This window comes from Natator depressus, chromosome 3 (genome assembly GCF_965152275.1).
Source record: "Natator depressus isolate rNatDep1 chromosome 3, rNatDep2.hap1, whole genome shotgun sequence".
Classification (NCBI taxonomy): Eukaryota; Metazoa; Chordata; order Testudines; family Cheloniidae; genus Natator; species Natator depressus.
The window spans coordinates 130,995,419-131,014,562 of NC_134236.1; the positions used below are offsets into that span (position 1 = coordinate 130,995,419).

Consider the following 19,144-nt stretch of genomic DNA (forward strand, 5'->3'; position numbering starts at 1 on the left):
GCCCGTAATTCCTGAGTAGTTCATTGGCATCGTTTTTTCTGGACAGACAATTGTCAGCACTATCAAATAGGCTGGCCAGCCATGGGGGCTACTTCAAAAGGCAGTGGTTGAAGGGTATTGACAGTGATGCTGGTGCAATGCATCTGCCCCCAGCATATAAACTCCATGGCCTGCTTCCCCTCCCATGTACACTGGTTTTACACTGGTGTCACTCTATTGACTTCAGTGGAGTTACTCTTCCTTTATACCAAAGGAGTACTTGTGGCACCTTAGAGACTAACCAATTTATTTGAGCATAAGCTTTCGTGAGCTACAGCTCACTTCATCGGATGCTCACGAAAGCTTATGCTCAAATAAATTGGTTAGTCTCTAAGGTGCCACAAGTCCTCCTTTTCTTTTTGCGAATACAGACTAACACGGCTGTTACTCTGAAACCTTTCTTTATACCAGTGTCGAAAGCAGGCAAATCAGGACCTCTGCTTTTGTAGTGTGCCCCCTGTCCTGAATTTTCCAGAGAAATCCTGTGAAGTCATTGTTTGCTAACACATTACTAATTGCTGGTTGGCAAGACAACGTACTGTTAGTGTTCTGTTCCGAGTGCAATGTGCAGAGTCCTCTGCAATTACCTGTGATGTCTAACTCCCTTAATCAGGCAAAAAATGTTTTCTTTCTAATAGTGTGATGTGATGGTTAGTGCCACTGAGGCAAGACTTAAGGCAGTAGCAGGGTGTTGACCTTTAGCCCAGAAAGCTATCACTGAGCGCTATGCATAATGCCAAGTGAAAGAGTTTGGGCCATTCTAATCACTGTGAGAATAAGATAAATACAGTTAGCACTAGAGACATGCATTTTAGGTGATATGGGAGAGGAGAGAAAGCTGGAATAGGCAGCCACTCATGAGCAGCAATCCCAAGCACTGAAGAAACCTTTTTATTGCACCCATCATCCAGTAAAAGATATTACCTCACCCACCTTGTCTCTCTAAAATCTGATGTATCCACATTTCGGCTCTGAGCCTGAAAAGACATATGCATGTGCCAACTTTACACACTCTGGGCTTGGTTTGCAGAAGTGCTGAGCACTCACAACTCCAGTTAACTTCAAGAGGAGCAGCAGGTTCTCAGCAGCTCAGAAAATCAAGCCATACGAGTAGTTGCATTGAAATGAATGGGAATACTCACAGTGCATAAAGTTAAGCATGCTGCATAAATCATTGCAGGATTGGAGCCTTATATAGCACCGATCACCATATTTAGGCGCTGTAGTTTTAGCTACTTGTAACTGTTGACCCTGCAGCCACAATTTTCACTTGTGCCAAAGTTGGATCAGTAAAGTCTCCAAACCAAAGTGCAGCAAAAAGCATGATATGACATCACAAGTGATCTTTGTGCTGTTGATATCAGATTTAGCAACAACCCATAGCATGAACAATGCACTATGTCCACAGTATGCTCAGAGAAGGGAGAGTCTCACAGTCCCACAAAAATAATAGGTATTATCTTGATTTTGAAACAATATTTGTGTGAATCTCATATAAAGTTTAACACATATGCAGTGCTGGGGAGGAGCTGGTGGTCCTGGTACATGTAGGTACCAGTGACATAGGGAAAGGTAGGAGAGAGGTCCTGGAGGCTAAATTTAGGTTGTTAGGTAAGAGATTGAAGTCCAGGACCTCCATGGTCTGAAATGCTTCCAGTTCCATGCACAGGGCCAGTTAGACAAGTAGAACTGCAGGGTCTCAATGCGTGGATGAGATGATGGTGTAAGGAGGAGGGTATTAGATTTATTAGGAACTGGGGAACCTTTTGGGGAAGGGGGAGGCTACAGAGGAAGGATGGGCTCCACCTAAACCAAAATGGAACCAGACTGCTGGCTTGCAAAATTAAAAAGTTTGTAGAGGAGTTTGTAAACTGAGGGCTGGGGGAAGCCAACAGGTGCAGAGGATCACACTGTTTGAGGGGAGGCTCTATTAATGGGGATTCTCTATATCCTAGTAAGGTGGCAAGAATGGAAGATGGTAAAGTACAGGTAAAAATTGAAGAGAAACAGTCAAATGAACACCAATTACATCACATAATGGCAGACAGCTAAAAAGTAACAATTTTTATAAGTGCTTGCAGACAAATGCTAGAAGTCTAAACACTAAGATGGGTGAACTTGAGTGCCTGGTATTAAATGATGATATTGATATAATAGGCATCACAGAAACTTGGTGGAACGATGATAACCAATGGGATATGGTAACATGATCATACAAAATATATAGGAATGACAGAGTAGGTCAGGCTGGTGGGGGCACTCTGTGTAAAAAAAGCATAGACTCAAACATAGTAAAAAATTTAAATGACTCAAACTGTACCATAGACTCTATGGAGAGCAATTCTATGCATGAATAATAAGAATATAACAGTAGGGATATATTACCAACCACCTGCCCAGGATGGTGATGGTGACTGTGAAATGCTCCAGGAGATTAGGGAGACTATAAAATAGAAATCTCAATAATAATGGGGGATTTTAATTATCCCCATATTGACTGGGTACATATCACCTCAGGATGGGATGCAGAGACAAAGTTTCTTGACACCATAAATGACTACTTCTTGGAGCAATTAGTCCTGGAACCCACAAGAGGAGAGGCAATTCTTGATTTAGCCCTAAGTGGAACACAGGATCTGGTCCAAGAGGTAAATATAGTTGAACTGCTTGGTAATAACGACCATAATATAATTAAATTTAACATCCTGGGGAAGGGGACACCAAAGAAGCCCATCACAGCAGCATTTAACTTCAGAAAGGGGAACTACACAATGAAGGAGCTAGTTAAACAGAAATTAAAAGGTACAGTCACTAAAGTGAAATGCCTGCAAGCTGCATGGAAACTTTTAAAAAACACCATAATAGAGGCTCAAATTAAATGTATACCACAAATTAAAAAACATAGTAAAAGGACCAAAAAAGTGCCACCATGGCTACACAACTAAGTAAAAAAAGTGGTTAGAGGCAAAAAGGCATCCTGTAAAAATTGGAAGTTAAATCCTACTGAGGAAAATAGAAAGGAGCATAAACTCTGGCAAATCAAATGTAAAAGTATAATTAGGAAGGTCAAAAAAGAATCTGAAGAGCAACTAGCCAAAGACTTAAAAATTAACAGCAAAAATTTTTTAAAGTACATCAGAAGCAAGAAGCCTGCCAGGAAATCAGTGGGGCCACTGGGCAATCAAGGTGGTAAAGGAGCACTCAAGGGAGAAAAGGCTATTGTGGAGAAGCTAAATGAATTCTTTGTATCAGTCTTCACTGTAGCGGATTTGAGGGAGATTCCCATACCTGAGCCATTCTTTTTAGGTGACAAATCTAAGGAACTGTCCCAGATTGAGGTGTCAATAGAGGAGGTTTTGGAACAAATTGATAAATTAAACAATAATAAATCACCTGAGTTGCCCCTGAGTTGAGGGGTCTGTGTACCCCAGATTTTGATCAAGCTAAGTGCAACCATATTATGTGTATTCAGCCATCATTAATTAATAAAATAGAACACCACATAGTTAAGGGTTAATTTGAACAAACAGGGCTTCTAGAGGCAAGATCAGATGCTAGCTGTATTTGCAGTTTCTGCTAATCAGAATGGGAGGAGGGGAGAAAAAGAGTCAACAAATTGAGACTGAAAGAAAATAAGTGGATGAAAACTTTGAATTCAGGTGCCTTTGATATGGAAGCTTATTATGACTAAGATTGTTAGGAATGTTTGTTGATAAGTCATTTATTGAAGTTAGGAGAAGTGATGATCCAGTAGGGATCAGTATGATCTAGGTGTTTTGTAAAAGTTAGTTATAAAAAGACTAGATAATAGAGTGTACTTTGGAGCAGTTCTCTGAAGCTATCCTGAGAAATTTTTTCCTGACACCAGACTCCCCGGTGGGAAGCAACCAGCTATTGCTGACCTGCTGCAAATTACTCAATACCATCTCAGATTCTAGGTAATTTGGGATGGTCTAAACCTATTGCTTATGTCTGTGTGTGCTTAAATCTAATAAATTGTAGTTTTAGATAAGAGCACATTTACTTGTATTAATCTTTCATCAGACAGAATTGCTGTGTTCCCATTGACTTATTCCTGACACCACCTGGAATGAAACAATTATGTTACCACTGCTTTGGGTTCTGAAAACCCTGGGTAACAGTCTTCATCCAAGAGTTCTGAAGGACTGAGGTGTTTTGAATGGTGACTGAGGAACTGTGGGGAGGGGAGTGTTTGAGGGAAAAGATCAACAACTCCATTTTGGCCAATTGAGTTTCAGTTGATGACTTGACATCCACAATGAGATGGCAGAGAGAGAGGCTGAGGTGTTGGATGGGCTGATTGGCTGTAATTTGCTGCAAGCTAGTAGATCAACAGCTTCACAGATCCAGGAGCATTATCAGAAAAGTAAGAAGACAGACATACTATGGGCCTCTTTCTATTCCCATTGAGGTCAAAGGCAAAACTCCCATTGATCTCTGGAAATAGGGACAAGTCCTAACTCAAGGGTCTGCAAGAATATTTCAACACATGAGAAAAAACAGTTCCTGTTTTTAAAAGAATAAAGGGTCATGGCTGGAGCACTTGCCTCCCTTCTCCACTTCCTCCCACAAGTCCCATCTGCTGAAATGAATGCACTGGGAGTTCATATTATAGAGCCACTCCTCACTGATTAAGTGCAATGTGCTAGCTTGTATCAGGCAGTGGGAATCACTGCTCGCCTGATGACTTCAGCATACAGGAGAAGGAGCTGGGCTGAGTGTGAGAGGAAACAGTAGCAAATGTGGCCTGAATGCTAAGTCAGAGCAATGAACATGTAGTTGCTCTGATGCAGACACTTTCACTGCCCTGGGCAAAATGGAAAAGGGATACCTCTTCCCATCCAGTGATGGAATCAAGAGTCACTAAACATTCTGCTGCCCTAGGCCTGTTCTGCCTGCATGGTGGAAATGGCTCTGAATGCACATTACTTTTAACTGCAGAGACAGTATTGTCTTTTCTGTTTTTAATCTGAGAAACAAAGGAAACGATTGCATGGTCTAACGTCTGAAAGAATAGCCCCTAACACAACAGGCATACGCAGTTACTGCAGCAATGACTTGAATGCATTTATTTTCTTGCTAATACCTTTCCACTTATAACAATATTTGACTTAATGATAAACCAGGAGCCCCTCTTGTCCACTAGGTCTTTTCAAGCAATCAAACTAAAAAAGAAACCCTTCCTTACACAGTTTTCCAAGAGTTTTGCATGTTATATTTCTTTTTAAAAAAATACATTTTCAATTGGTTTCTCAAAGAAATAACAACATTAGAGACAGTGGGAAAAATTCTAACCCCAGATGCACCCGTGCCTTGATTTTGCTGAATGTGCAAATGCACAGTATAACCCTGTCCAGTGTTACCAGTAGGAAGAATACAACTTCATCTCAAACACAATAACAGAACATCGGAGGGAGCAAATCCGCTTTAGGGCTTGTCTACACATACAGTGCTGCAGCAGTGCAGCTGTACTGCTTAGTGAAGATGCTACCTACGCTGCGCTGGGATAGGTAGGTATCATAAGTATAAAGGGAAGGGTAAACACCTTTAAATCCCTCCTGGCCAGAGGAAGAACCCTTTCACCTGTAAAGGGTTAAGAAGGTAGGATAACCTCGCTGGCACCTGACCAAAATGACCAATGAGGAGACAAGATACTTTCAAAGCTGGAAGGTGGGAGAAACAAAGGTTCTCTCGGTCTGTGTTTTGTTTTTTTCTTTGCCGGGACCAGAGCAGGAATGCAGGTCAGAACTCCTGTAAAGGGCTAATAAGCAATCTAGTTAGATATGCGTTAGATTCTGTTTTGTTTAAATGGTTGATAAAATAAGTTGTGCTGAATGGAATGAATAGTCCTGTTTTTGTCTTTTTGTAACTTAAGGTTTTGCCTAGAGGGATTCTCTATGTTTTGAATCTGATTAATCTGTAAGGTATTTACCATCCTGATTACAGAGGTGATTCTTTTACTTTTTCTTCAATTAAAATTCTTCTTTTAAGAACCTGATTGCTTTTTCATTGTTCTTAAGATCCAAGGGTTTGGGTCTGTGTTCACCTATGTAAATTGGTGAGGATTTTTATCAAGCCTTCCCCAGGAAAGGGGGTGTAGGGTTGGGGAGGATTTGGGGGGGGAAAGACGTTTCCAAGCGGGCTCTTTCCCTGTTATATATTTGTTAGACGCTTGATGGTGGCAGCTATAAAGTCCAGGGGCAAAAGGTAAAATAGTTTGTACCTTGGGGAAGTTTTAACCTAAGCTGGTAAAAATAAGCTTAGGGGGTTTTTCATGCAGGTTCCCACATCTGTACCCTAGAGTTCAGAGTGGGGAAGGAACCTGGGCAGTAGGGTTACCATATGTTTGGGTTTTCCTGGACATTGCCTCTTTTTTGAGGCTCTGTCTTCTGTCCTGGCAGATTTTTCAAACAACAGGCAATGTCTGAGATCTTTGCAGAGCAGATGTTGCAGCTGAGAAAGAGCCCTGATTGGTCTGCTTCCTGAGTGGTCCCTCCCCACAGCTGCAGGATCCTGCCCACCCAGGCCCCAACTCTCAGCCCTGGAGAGGGGGTCCCAGAGGGAGGTACTGACTGACTGCTGTGGCTGCATCCTGGGTTTGCACCAGCCACCCTGTGACAGGGAGTGACCTGTCCCCGCACCTCCAGTGAGTACCCCCACTGCCGGTACCCCTCCAACTTCCCCAACTGTACCTCCTCCAGCTCCCCCTCCGCCAATGTCCTCTTTTTGGGAATCTGACATATGGTAACCCTCGGCATAGGTATTCCATCTCCCTGAAAGGTGATAGCTATGTTGACAGAAGAAACCCTCTCATCAACATAGTGCTGTATATACGGGAAATTTGGTGGGTATAACTATGTTGTTCAGGGGTATAGATTTTCCACACCCCTGAGCGATGTAGTTATACCAACATAAGTTCCTAGTGTAGACCAAGTTTGCTCATGTTGTAAGTGGCAATCAGTTCTCAGCTAGTTTGTGGTAGGTTCTTGTATTCTGTACTTTTTTTTGGTGAGGGTCAAAGGTTTTAGGGTCCCGAGAACAGAGTGTGTAGATTTCCCTCCACTTTTTTTTTTTTAACTTCCTCCTTTTTTTGGTCATATCTATCAGCGAATCTGGTTAAGATCAGGAATCTTGTGCAGTAAGGGTTAAATTCATCAGTGTGAAGAGGACCAGCACAAGGCTTAAGCAGGACTTAAGAGGTGCACAAACCCTGTGTCAGCCTCTGTCATTGTATCCTGCTTTCTCAAAAGGAATCAGTACTTGTACATTCATTCATCCTTGACTGCGTGATGGTGGATGTTATAGATTTTCACACTGTGGCTACTCTGTTGCTATTAACAGCATGATATTTACAGATATCTTGATGCTATTACCACTTAGCGTTTGCACTTTTCACACTGGCTCTTCTGTGTATTGCTACCAAACAGCAGGATATTTACCAATCTGCCCTGATACACTGGTCACTGATATCAACTCTGCATTTGCCATCCTGCAGAGATTGTAAAGCAGGTTTCCTTCTATTCTCAGTACAGGAATATCCAGCACCATAGTTATTGCTAGTACCTTGGTCAGTTGAGTTTTTAAGGTGCCCACTGTATATATCTTGAAGCCCTCAGTTTATTAGTCATGTATGTATATGTAATGCGATTGTGGTTCTCTCCCTACCTGTCAAGGAGGGAGACCACACACCCTCACTACAATGCTCGTAGAGTGACTCTGTTCAGGGGGAATTAGCCAACAGTTAATAGGCCCTAGCCTTCAGTCCAGGCTGGGTATCAATTGGGTGTGGTAGCCCTGACACTCAGCCAGAGTGGGGCAGCACAAAATTAATGGGTCTGGCCCGCAGTCGGGCCGGGTGGCGGCAAGTCTGTAGACCAGAGCCTTCAATCAGCATGGGGCCATACTCAGTTAATGGCTCTAGTTTGCCGTCAGGCTGCACAGGAGTAAATCTATATGCCTGGGGCCCTCACTCAGGGCGTGACAGCAATCAGGTAAGAGTGCTCTGGCCTGCTGTCAGGTAGAGCAGCCCAGCAGTCTAGGAGGTATTAGTTCTCTGATGGGACAGCCAGCTAAACCATCTGACATCCTAGATCAGGCGTTATACCAATAAAATAAAAACCAGCAGGATCTTACTAAAGGGGAAAAGGCAAAATGCCACATTTATTGTGAATACAGAAAGAATCATAGTAAGCAGTTAGTTATAGCTATAACATTCCATTCAATTTCATATTGATTCACACATTCATTCATTCATACACACACACACACAGGTTCTGCAAGGTTGTTATCATAGTTACCAGCCTTAGAGTTGCTCATGCCAAGCCCCTGGCCAGGTGGCCTGGACATGAGGAAGGAGCAGGGCCTTGTCAGATGCTCATCTGATGCTCCTGGAAGTTGGTTTGCAGAATCAGACCCCAAAGTTCTCAGTTTCTAGAGTCCATTTTTATAGGAATTTATTCCTATGCCAGTCTATGGGAATTGCTTCATCATGCTATTGCTAAATCAATCAGCAGATGGCACAGTCCTGATGGCTCCATGTTGTTCTTCGGTTCTCCCATCCTTGAGACTGTTGGGTGGATTCCAGTCTGCCCTCTGGGGGTCCTCTGGTTGTTTCCACTTGATGCCTTCTTCGGCTGATGGACACTGGATTCTTAGGCTGGCACCTCCCTGATCATTCACCAGGCATCCATCCACATACATCCTCTAGCTCTATTTTAATCACAATTGTTAACAAAGCAAGATAAATACAACAAAAGGGCAGGGAGTCTCTGTGTGCTGTTTCTGTTGTTACAAAGTATTGCTTCGAGTCTCTCTTAGGATGTACTAACACAATTAGCAGCTTGCAAGTTTCACACAGAGAGGGAGAGAAACAGTAAAAACAAGAGACCTCTTAATTAGTAAATTTAAACTATGGGGAAATCAAACTCATTTGTGATTTTAATACAGAACTTCTTTAATATGATTCACCATAACACAGGCATCAGACCAGGGAGGCTACCACCCCTGACAGTGAGGTGCTAGGGGGTAAAGGGACACAGCCCCCCCACTCCACTGCATCCCAGCCCAGGGCCCTAACAGTGCCACACAGAGTGGTCCACCACTGGGTCAGTGGGGAAAGCCAGTTGCAACACTCTGGCCTGCTTGCAGTCAGTAACACAGCCAAGCCCTATTCGGCTTCCCTGGGCTCCTTCCTACACTCCCAGTCGGGGGATACCTGAATTCCAGGGTTGTGATTGGTCTCACTGGGGTAAACAGTGAGTGGCAGCCCCACCCTCAGTGTCCCTGGTGTCTGGCAGTCCCTCTGGGTCTCTGATACTGTAGCAGCCTCTGTCAGGTCCAGGCTCTAGCAGAGGGGAAGGCGGCAGCAGTATCCTGCTCCTCTGGCAGCTCTGCCCCAGCTGAGCTAGAGGGCCGGCCTTTTATAGTTCCTGTTCCTGTCCCGCCTCTCTGCTTCCAGCGGGGTGGCCACAGGTATCCGGTTCTGCCCACCAGGGGGCAGTTGTGGTTTTCTCCCTGTCTTTCAGGGAGGGAGACCACACCCCCTTGCTACAGTATATCATGATTGACACAGTGATAAATATAGACCTAGGCAGAGTGTGTATGTATGTGTGTTTATATACATATATCTACATATACATATGTATATACATATATATATTTACACACGCACACACATATGTGTTTAATGGAACAACCAAGACATGAATATAACAACCTTATGTAACCACATGATCATATTATTGTAATCCTTATCCTCCATTCCCTCTAGTCCCACGTTTCTATTACACATTGCTTTTTGTAAAATTTTAGGCTGTAAGCTTTTCAAGGCAGGGGATCATGTTCTTTTTATCAGTACAACACGCACTTAGCATATTTTGAGATGCTAAGTAAATAATACAAATAACATCTCAGACAATTTAAGACTGGGATTCTCAAAGACCTTTTTTCCTAAAGTGAATTAGGTGCTGGGGAAAACAGCTACACTTGCAGCTGTGGACTGGAGATTGTAGTCAGAAAAAGCATGGGTGATAGCAATGCAAACTTCCCTACACTGCCCCACCCAGACTGCGTGAGACCACTTCTAGTGACAGTTCAGATTTCAGACTCATTTAATTCTTGAGCTCTCTGCTGAGATTACTAAAAATGATGGTGATGGTGGCTTTTTCTGATGTGGACTCTTATCTTCTAGGAACTGGACAGGTAAGCAATTAATTTCACAAAGGTCAACAAACAGATTTATTTTTCTTTTGAGGGATTCGTGATGGTTAATTGTACAAAAATGTGGACAGTTAGAATAGGGCACCCTCTATGCAGCAGAGACCAGAGTCAAGTGTAACCTCACTTGGGTCAAAATTCCATGATTCAAATAATATCAAACTGTGAAGAAGCCTGTGTGTGTGTGTGTGTGTGTGTGTGTGTGTGTGTTAGTAGCAAAAGCAAGCCTCAGTGTGTGAGCATCTGTGCGAATCAGCTTGTAGGAGTGTGCCCAACTGAGTATCTTGGAAATTACATAATCAGCATACGGTCACTTAAAAAGCAACATCACTTAAAAAGCCATATGTTCCTTTGCTAATGGCAATGTTAAGTCCACTGTATGAAAAGGCGACCGAGACAGCTCTTGAGGCATTAGGGGTTACAGCTTGCACTGCTGAATCATGCCGGATGAGCCAGTGTCCTCCAAAATATATGACTCTTTAACCAAATGTTCCTTTTTATGCATCACCTAGCTGCTAAGCTAAGGGAAATATATAAGTGATTTGTGAGCTCTCGCTACTTTGCCCAGTCTGTAATTAGGTTTCCGGAACTGGCCCTGCAGTAGCGATACCCGCAGTTTCCCACAGATCCCTCCTCCTGGCATTGTTCGTTGTGTTCTCACCGCAAGATACATGAGGACCTCCCCACCCCCCATTCACGGCTTGATTGAAAACATTTGGTGTCAATACATTAAAGCAAAGGAAGTGGTTCTCTTCTCCCTGACCATGTTCTCAAGCAGCCAGGAGGGAAGAAATCCAACAAATATGGTCCAGTGAGATAATGCTTTGCTTGCATTACAGCCTCAGGCAAAGCACAAGATGGGTTATTAGGCCTGGTCTACACATGCATTTTGGACTAACTATTTCAGCTGTGGGTGTGATTTTTTACCAAAATAGTTACACTACCACAACCCCCTCGTGTGGCTGCAGTATTACCAGGACAAAGCTGTTTTTACCAATTTAGTTTATTCTCCTAAATTTATAGTAATAAAATAGTGGATGGAGAACTGGACTGGGACTCAGGAGAACTTGGTTCTGTCCCCGGCTTTGCCACTGGCCTGCTGGATTACCTGGGACAAGTCACTTTGGGCTGGATGCACCAAAGAAGTTAGGTGTTGTGATGCTCAGCAAACTGATATAGTTAAAGTGGTATAAAATCTGAGTGTAGACCAACCCTTACTCTCTAATAATCCCCAGTGCAAAGAGATAGATGTTCCTTTCACCTGGAATGACTTTATGCAAGTGTAATCCTGTTGAGTTCAATTACTCTATTCCTGAGTTAGGATCACATTCAGCAAAGCACTTGTCACATCAAACTCAACGGGACTGATGCCTCAGTGGGATATTATGTGTAAAGTTAAGCATATGTTTAAGCGTGTTGCTGCACAGGAATTGACTGCTAAATCAGGGCCTAGAGCACTTAAGCACCTGCTTAAATTGAAGCACATACTTAAGTACTTTGCTGAACTGGGGCCTTGTATCAGCATAAGTGAGAGAGGAGAATCAAGGCCTGCAATCACAGAGGGTAGGGATAAAAATATGGATTTAAAAAAGGCTTTGCAGAGAGCAAGTGAAAATTTCCAAGACATTTGAGAAATTGTCAGGGGAAGTTGAAGAAGCAGCAGCAGTGGAAACATTTCATTCCAGAAGGAAACATTTATACTCTGGGTCCATTCTTATTCCTATTGAAATCAAAGGCAAACTCCCCATGTACTTCAATTGGAATAGGATTGGGCCCAATCTGTAAAGCTTTGTAAAAGACATTTCCTGTTGCCAAAAATAGTTATTTGTTTACAAATTGGTGTTAGTGGTGCAGAGAAGGTCACTCTGGGTGCAGAATGGAGGTAGCTTGGGGACAGGTCTGAGATGGGCCACAGATCCATGTTTGCATAGGTCCAGAAGCCCCAAACCCCTACAAAACTGGCACACAGTGGCAACCCATAGATCCAGGGTTGGGGTGTATGTGTGATTTTCATCTTTCCATCTGTCCTGAACGCCACTCACAAATAGCCTGAATAATCAGACTATAGCAGATGTAGTGAATTTCCAGCATTTGATGCTTACTCCAAACTCTTATTCAAGTCTATAGGATTTTTTGAGTTTTGGGATGAATTTTGCTCTATGAAAATAAACTTTCTATCACAGATTCCTTTTTCTCTTTCATTATTTTTTAAAAGCTAGGAAATTAATTACATTAAGCTATGTTAACACAAGGGTTAAGGTTACACAATTATTTCTATCTCATTTGCAACTCTTTTGGGAAACAAAGCTGCAATACAGTTGTGTCCCTAATGGGTAATAACCCAATTTGATTTTGTCTGTTTTATAACCATATTAAGGGAACTGTGCTAGACTCTTATCTTTTCAGAGTTGTAGCTCAGTTCTTAACATGCCTACACAGGCAAAAACCAAGTCACAAGCTCCCTTCCATGATAAAACACGCACAGAAATGGGTTTGGGAATTTCTGCAAGGCTTTTCTTTTAGTGGCTGTGAGGATTAGTGTTCACTTTTAGCAAAGCAGGAAGGAAAGGTTAATTGTGCACTAGTTTGACTCCCTGTACAAAATTGGATCTTGCAGCTTTCTTTACCTTTTGGAAATGAATTCTTGCCCACATTACCTACCTTTTTTTTAGTTCATAAGTGGAACATTTTTCATGAAACTTACATGCAATTTTTCCAGACATTAGAGCCTGGAATCCCCCTGCTTACACACAAACGCATAGACTACTTTGTGCTGCCTCTTTGTCTTCCTTCTCTTTCAGCTTGTGTATTTGTGATCATGCACAGATCAGGGTTACCTTTTCCCATTCTCCATGTTTTTTAATCTTCATTCCTCCCCTTTCATTATAGGCTTTTTAAAATTTGGGAGGCTTTCTTGAGATAAGAAGGATAACGAGATAAAATGGACTTTAAGATTATTATTTAACTGTCACAGTTACAGGGCTAGCTGCACTCTTGTCCCTCAGGGTGAAATCCACACTTCTCTTGCTGTCATAGGTAATGCCTCTCGTGGAGGCTAGAGTGACCAGACAGCAAGTGTGAAAAATCAGGACGGGGTGGGGGGGTAATAGGAGCCTATATAAGAAAAAGACCCAAAATTCGGGACTGTCCCTATAAAATCAGGACAACTGGTCACTCTGGCGGAGGCGGAGTTATTAAACTGATGGGAGAGCTCTCTCCCATTGGCTTAGAGCGTCTACATCAGATGTGCTACAGCAGCGTAGCTTCACTGGGACAGCTGTGCTGACGTAAATTTGTAGTGTAGACCTGCCCACTGTAGACACAGCTTACACAGACAGAAGTTTTTCTTTCATTGTAGGAATACCAGAACCCCAACTGAGGTTAGCTTAGCTATGTTGACAGACGCACTCTTCCATGGACATCATTGTGTCTACACTAGGGGTTTTGTCAGCATAGCTACTTCAGTCAAGGGTGTGACTTTTTCACACCCCTGACTGACGTAGCTAGGCTGATATAGCTTTAAAGTGTAATCATATTACTGGAGTTCGTCACCTGTGGTTCTTTGCATTGGGAGTCTGTGACCAGTGGTGTGCAGTGACCAGACAGCTGTCTTAAACCAAAGTATTGCTTATCTAACAATCAGAACAAAGATTTGAGAGAGAGGATTTTACAGCAACAATCTACATGCATGCCTATCTTACCTAAAGCTTTACCATACTGTGATGGTGACCTAGGTAGACCTCATTTCACCTGACACCCCAGATGTGTCCTGTGTCTCAGCCTCTTTCCTCTGAGCAACTACTGCCTCTCTTGAGAGAGGGTCCCTTTTTATGCTACCAGAGTTCACTTATTCTTCTGTGTTCTCGGGCCTTCCCTGTCCTTATCCAAACCAGTTTTGTAGGTTGGCTGGAGAGGAGGCACAATAATGGAAGCTAATAGTTCTGGCATTGTCCCTTAACAACTCCTAAGAGTTTGCTGAGAGATGGCTCATCTTGGGCCATTCTTTTCCTTTGTGCCTGTTTTTCCACACAGATTCCTGTTGAGCTAACCCACTATAGTCAGACAGAAGACACCCAAATAACCAGGCCAACATGCAGTATTCATACATTACCACAGGACAGCTCCAAATCCACCACATTACAATGCCATGGGGGCTTGCCATTTGCTCCTCCCTGATGTTCTTCATGCTATTTTTTTTTTTTTTTTTTTTTTTTTTGCATTTCTTCACAGAGGAGCCAGGTGCCATGTAACTTTATCTGATAGTGGGTCCAATTGCCACTGGAGTCAATACAAGTTTAGCCCTGTGTGCTTAGCATCAGGCACTGGCCACCGTGCAGGACCAGTTCTGGTTTGAAAACCTGACAGTTGAATGAGGATTTTTGCAGGATCAAAAAATGAGTGTGAAAAAGAAAACTTAAAGCAAGAGTTGAAATGTGGCCAATTCAGCCTGACAATTTGATCCCTGTTTCTTTGACTGTACCAACTTAGTTTTAATTATATTAACGCTTAGTTGTTGTTTTTTCCTCATTACCTTGGAATTACTGAGGAATTGTAATTCAGGTGAACCTTAGTGGATATAAATGGTCTGCTGTCTAATCTTCACTAACTGGGCTCCTGTTAGCCAAGAGTTTTGTCTGGCTATGCCAGAGTTTTGTCTGGGGTTGATTAAAGCTTTGGTACTGCAGAGCTCCTCAGCTCTGTTAGAACGGAGCTTCAGTCCAATAAGCTCCACAGGGCCAAAGCTTCAGACATGCAGAACTCCTAAGATCCATAGGAAGGAAGTTTCGTGCAGTTCTGTCCTACAGAAATGCTAGGCTCTGCAACAGCAGTTGCATGGAGCTCCAAAGCTCCATAAAAGTGAAGTTGCAGACCTAGCAGCTCTTGGGCAATCTGGCCAATTCTCTATAATCAGCCCCTCGCCGCTGTGCATAGATTTAATCTCCTGCTGGGCCCACTCCCATTATCATCTGAAGGTTTCAGATGTTCCCAGAGAACTTCAAATAATTTGAACTGTACTTTAAATAATCTCCCTTTAGCTCTGAAAAGAGAACTGAGAGCACAAGAGGACTCACCCATATGCACATCTGCTAACTTTTCATTTTTAAAAGAGTTTATTTCCAAACTGTGATTAAATCCTAACGATCCAAAATGCTACAGCTTACAGTTCTGCAGCCCTGCAAAACTCTATTTGCCCTTACCCAGGTCAAAGAGTTGGTGTATTTTTTGACTGGTAAGTAAAATATATATATTTAATGATCATTATCAATCATCAGAATTAAGGACAGATGCACAGGTTTTGTGCCTGTGCTAGTCAATTTTGAATGACAGCTTTGCAAGGATGCAGGAGTGTAACTACAGTGTTTTGGGCCATCACTGACAAATAATGGAGCATTTTTCATAACTGCAACAACCATCACTTAGTGTTTTTGCATCGGTTTTTTTACAGTCAGGATAATCAATATACACCAAAAAGGTGCAGAGAAGAACCACTGAACAGCGGAATTCCTGGGTTGACACAATGTTTACAGGAAGAGAGGAGCAGGGGGAGTTGAACTAAATTTACAAACAGTGCCTGCCAAGTTTGTTTTCAAGTCAAATGAAGAGTAAATATATGAAACCATTAATCCTCAGGGCCTCCTGCAGTAGAAGAAGAATCAGTGGTGAACCAGTCCTTTCCCATTCTTCTGGGGCTCAGAGAAAATATGAGTGATTTCAGGAGTGCAAAAATCAATGCTCATGGGTCTAATATGCTTTTCCTTTCTCATTTTCTCTACATGAAATAGAAAGAGACATTTCAGGCCCTCAACTTCCTTTGGGCCCAATTAGTCAGTTACTTGTAGCCATTGCTGTCATTTCCATTTTGGGCACTCTCACAAATAAACTCAATTGTTTTTTTTTAAGTGATTATTTACATTACCCAGGTCTGACGTGTTCATAATTCTTGCTTAATGTGAATCAAACACAAAGCCCTGATTGAGCCCAAGCTTGGCAATATCCTCAGTGAACAGCTGAGTCATAAATGTAATCATGTAGCATAAAACCCACAGAAGATGGGAAAGACTGCAGTCCACCATATCCAATCCTGGCAATCAAAGGAAACTGATTAAATCAGGTTACGTCTTAATGATGCTAACAGATGATCCCTGCTCAGTGCTGCAGAGGGAAGCAAAAATCTCCAAAGGTGGCTGTCAGTGTGAGGTGGGGGGAAAATTGCTTCCAGTCCCAAATTTGATGATCATTTTAATCCTGGCTTATGGCCGGCTCCTGCAGATACAAAGGACAATTGTAACAAGTGCTCAGTGTTTGACTTGCCGATGGGAAATTAAAGATGAATTACATTGCCGCCAAAGAAGCCCTATTTCATCTGGCTGTGTTCCCAGGGTTCAGGGTAACTTCCTGATCTTCATAAAGTGGCACAGTAGCATAGCAGTGTGTTTTGAGAATAGTCATGTTAGGCCCCCTTCCCTCTTCAAATTGCTCTTCCTTATCTTAGCTACTTATATGCCCCCAGACCTATAGTAGCTGAACAACTCACAGGTTTTACTGTACTTATCCTCATAACACCCCATGAGGTAGGGAAGGATGATCATCCCCATTGTGCAGATGGGGAACAAAGGCACACAGAGAGATTTAATAACTTGCCTAAGATCATACCAGAGCAAGGACTTGAACCCAAGTCTTGGACATACTAAACTAGCGCCCGAACCACTGAATCATCCTTCATCTCTAGAAACTGTTATTAGAATGCTAAGAAGCAGAGACAAGGTAAGGGGAAAAGAGAGAAAAAATGAATTCTTAAATCCTGTATAAAAGCAATGCACCATGTGTGCACAAGGCACAAAGGGGATTATTAAAGAGGGGATAAGGGGCACGCATACTAACATATTATCTATACAGGGAAACAAGAGAAACATATACGCAGGGGTGAAAGTAAGTTAGAGGACTTACCAGTACGCTGGAGTCCTGAGCAGGGGGCGTGGCCTCAACCGGAAGAGGCAGGGCCTTAAATCCCCGGGCCCATTAAATCTTGATTTAAATCTTGATTTAAAGGGCCAGGGCTCCAGCTGCGGTAGTGGCGGCTGGGAGCCCGGGGCCCTTTAAATCACCCCCGAGCTACCAGCTGCAGAGGCGACTGGGAGCCCTGGGGCTCGGGGGCGATTTAAAGGGCCCAGGGCTCCAGCTGCCACTACCGCAGCGGAGTCCCGGGCCCTTTAAATCACTGAGGAGCCCTGGGGGCTCCCGGCTGCCACCACTACCCCAGGGCTCTGGGCTCTGGCAGAGCTTTAAAGGGCCTGGGGCTCCGCTGTGGTAGCAGCTGCCGGAGCGCCGAGCCCTTTAAATCCCCACCTGAGCCCTGCTGCCTGAGCCCTGGGGTAGCGGTGGCCGGGCTCCCTCGGGGATTTAAAGGACCCCGGGGCTTCAGCTGCCGCTACCACCCTGGCCCTTTAAATGCCCGCCGGAGCCCCACTGCTGCTACCCCAGGGCTTTGGCAGCAGGGCTCTGGCGGGGATTTAAAGGGCCGGGGCAGTAGCGGTGGCTGGAGCTCCGGGGCTCTTTAAATCCCCGCCAGAGCCCCCCACCCCTACCCCAGGGCTCGGGCAGCAGGGCTCAGGCCGGGATTTAAAGGGCTTGGGGCTCCAGCCGCCGCTACTGCCCCTGCCCTTTAAATCCCCTCCGGAGCCCCACCACCGCTACCCCAGGACTTCGGCAGCAGGGCTCAGGCGGGGATTTAAAGGGTCCTGGGAGGGTAGCGGGGGCTGGAGCTCCAGGGCCCTTTAAATCCCCGCTAGAGCCCCACCACTGCCGCTACCCCAGGGCTCGGGCAGCAGGGCTCAGGCGGGAATTTAAAGGGCCTGGGGGGTGAGGTAGCAGCAGCTGGAGCTCCGGGGCCCTTTAAATCCCTGCCGCAGCCCCGCCGCCGCTACCCCAGGGCTTTAAATTGCCCTCTGGGAAAGCCGGTCCTGGTACAGCTCACCGGCTCTTACCGGTATGCCATACTGGGGCGTACCAGCTTACTTTCACTTCTGCATATACATAAAAGGAAATACTTCTGGAATGGCTTTTAGTAACCAGAAGCGCCAACAGTCTTTGCCTAAACTGAGTTACTTCTATGTGAAGTCCTTCAGAGCAGCCGCTGATGGAGATTTAGATCATCCTGGAGGCATGGTCTTGGTTCCCTGTTCATATTCCAGGAAATTGGGGTTAGGTTATTAGGGATATCCGACATTACCTGTGTTACTCCTTCCTGTACCCCAAGGGCCATCAGGAGCTAAAGGGAACCCTATAAAATGGAAGCTGAAGGGAAAATAACAGAGGTTATCAGGGAGCAAACTAACCCAGAAAGCTCAAAAGAGGGAGCTCCCCTGGCACCTCTGAGATGATCCATTACCAGGTTTTGCTGTAGCTTTTTGTTTTGCTTGTTTAAGGTTATTTATTTTCTCCAGGTTTTAATTATAAACGCCTGACAACAAACACTTGGGAGAAAGCTCTTTCTGCGAAACACATTTGCTGTTGGACTATGTCGGCCAATTCTGTTATTTTATAAGCAGCTCCTCCCACCTGAGCTACCCCTTACTCCCTCTATTTTTAGGGGATTGAAACCTAGATCTGAATTTTGCAGCCCAGTTCATCCCAAATATGAATGTTACAAGAAGTGCCACTGTACAAGTGGGTTTGTTGTTACACTGTGAAGGTCTGACCATGCATATGGTTTGTATCAACACGTGCAAGGTCATCGCAAAGGTTATCTTGTTCAAATTGTAGTCCTTTGTTTGTCCATGTGGCCAGGTATGGTGCAAAACAGCTGCAGTGTCAGTACAATCTTTCCATTGCCCTGCCAGTGACCTCAGCCCTGACCTGGACTCCAGAC

At 43.9% G+C, this 19,144-nt stretch overlaps 1 long non-coding RNA gene across 2 annotated transcripts in view; it reads left to right on the plus strand.

Moving 5' to 3' along the window:
• Positions 1 to 19,144, plus strand: part of LOC141985085 (uncharacterized) — a 64,172-nt gene that overhangs the window by 40,791 nt on the left and 4,237 nt on the right. The gene's annotated exons all lie outside the window — the stretch shown is intronic.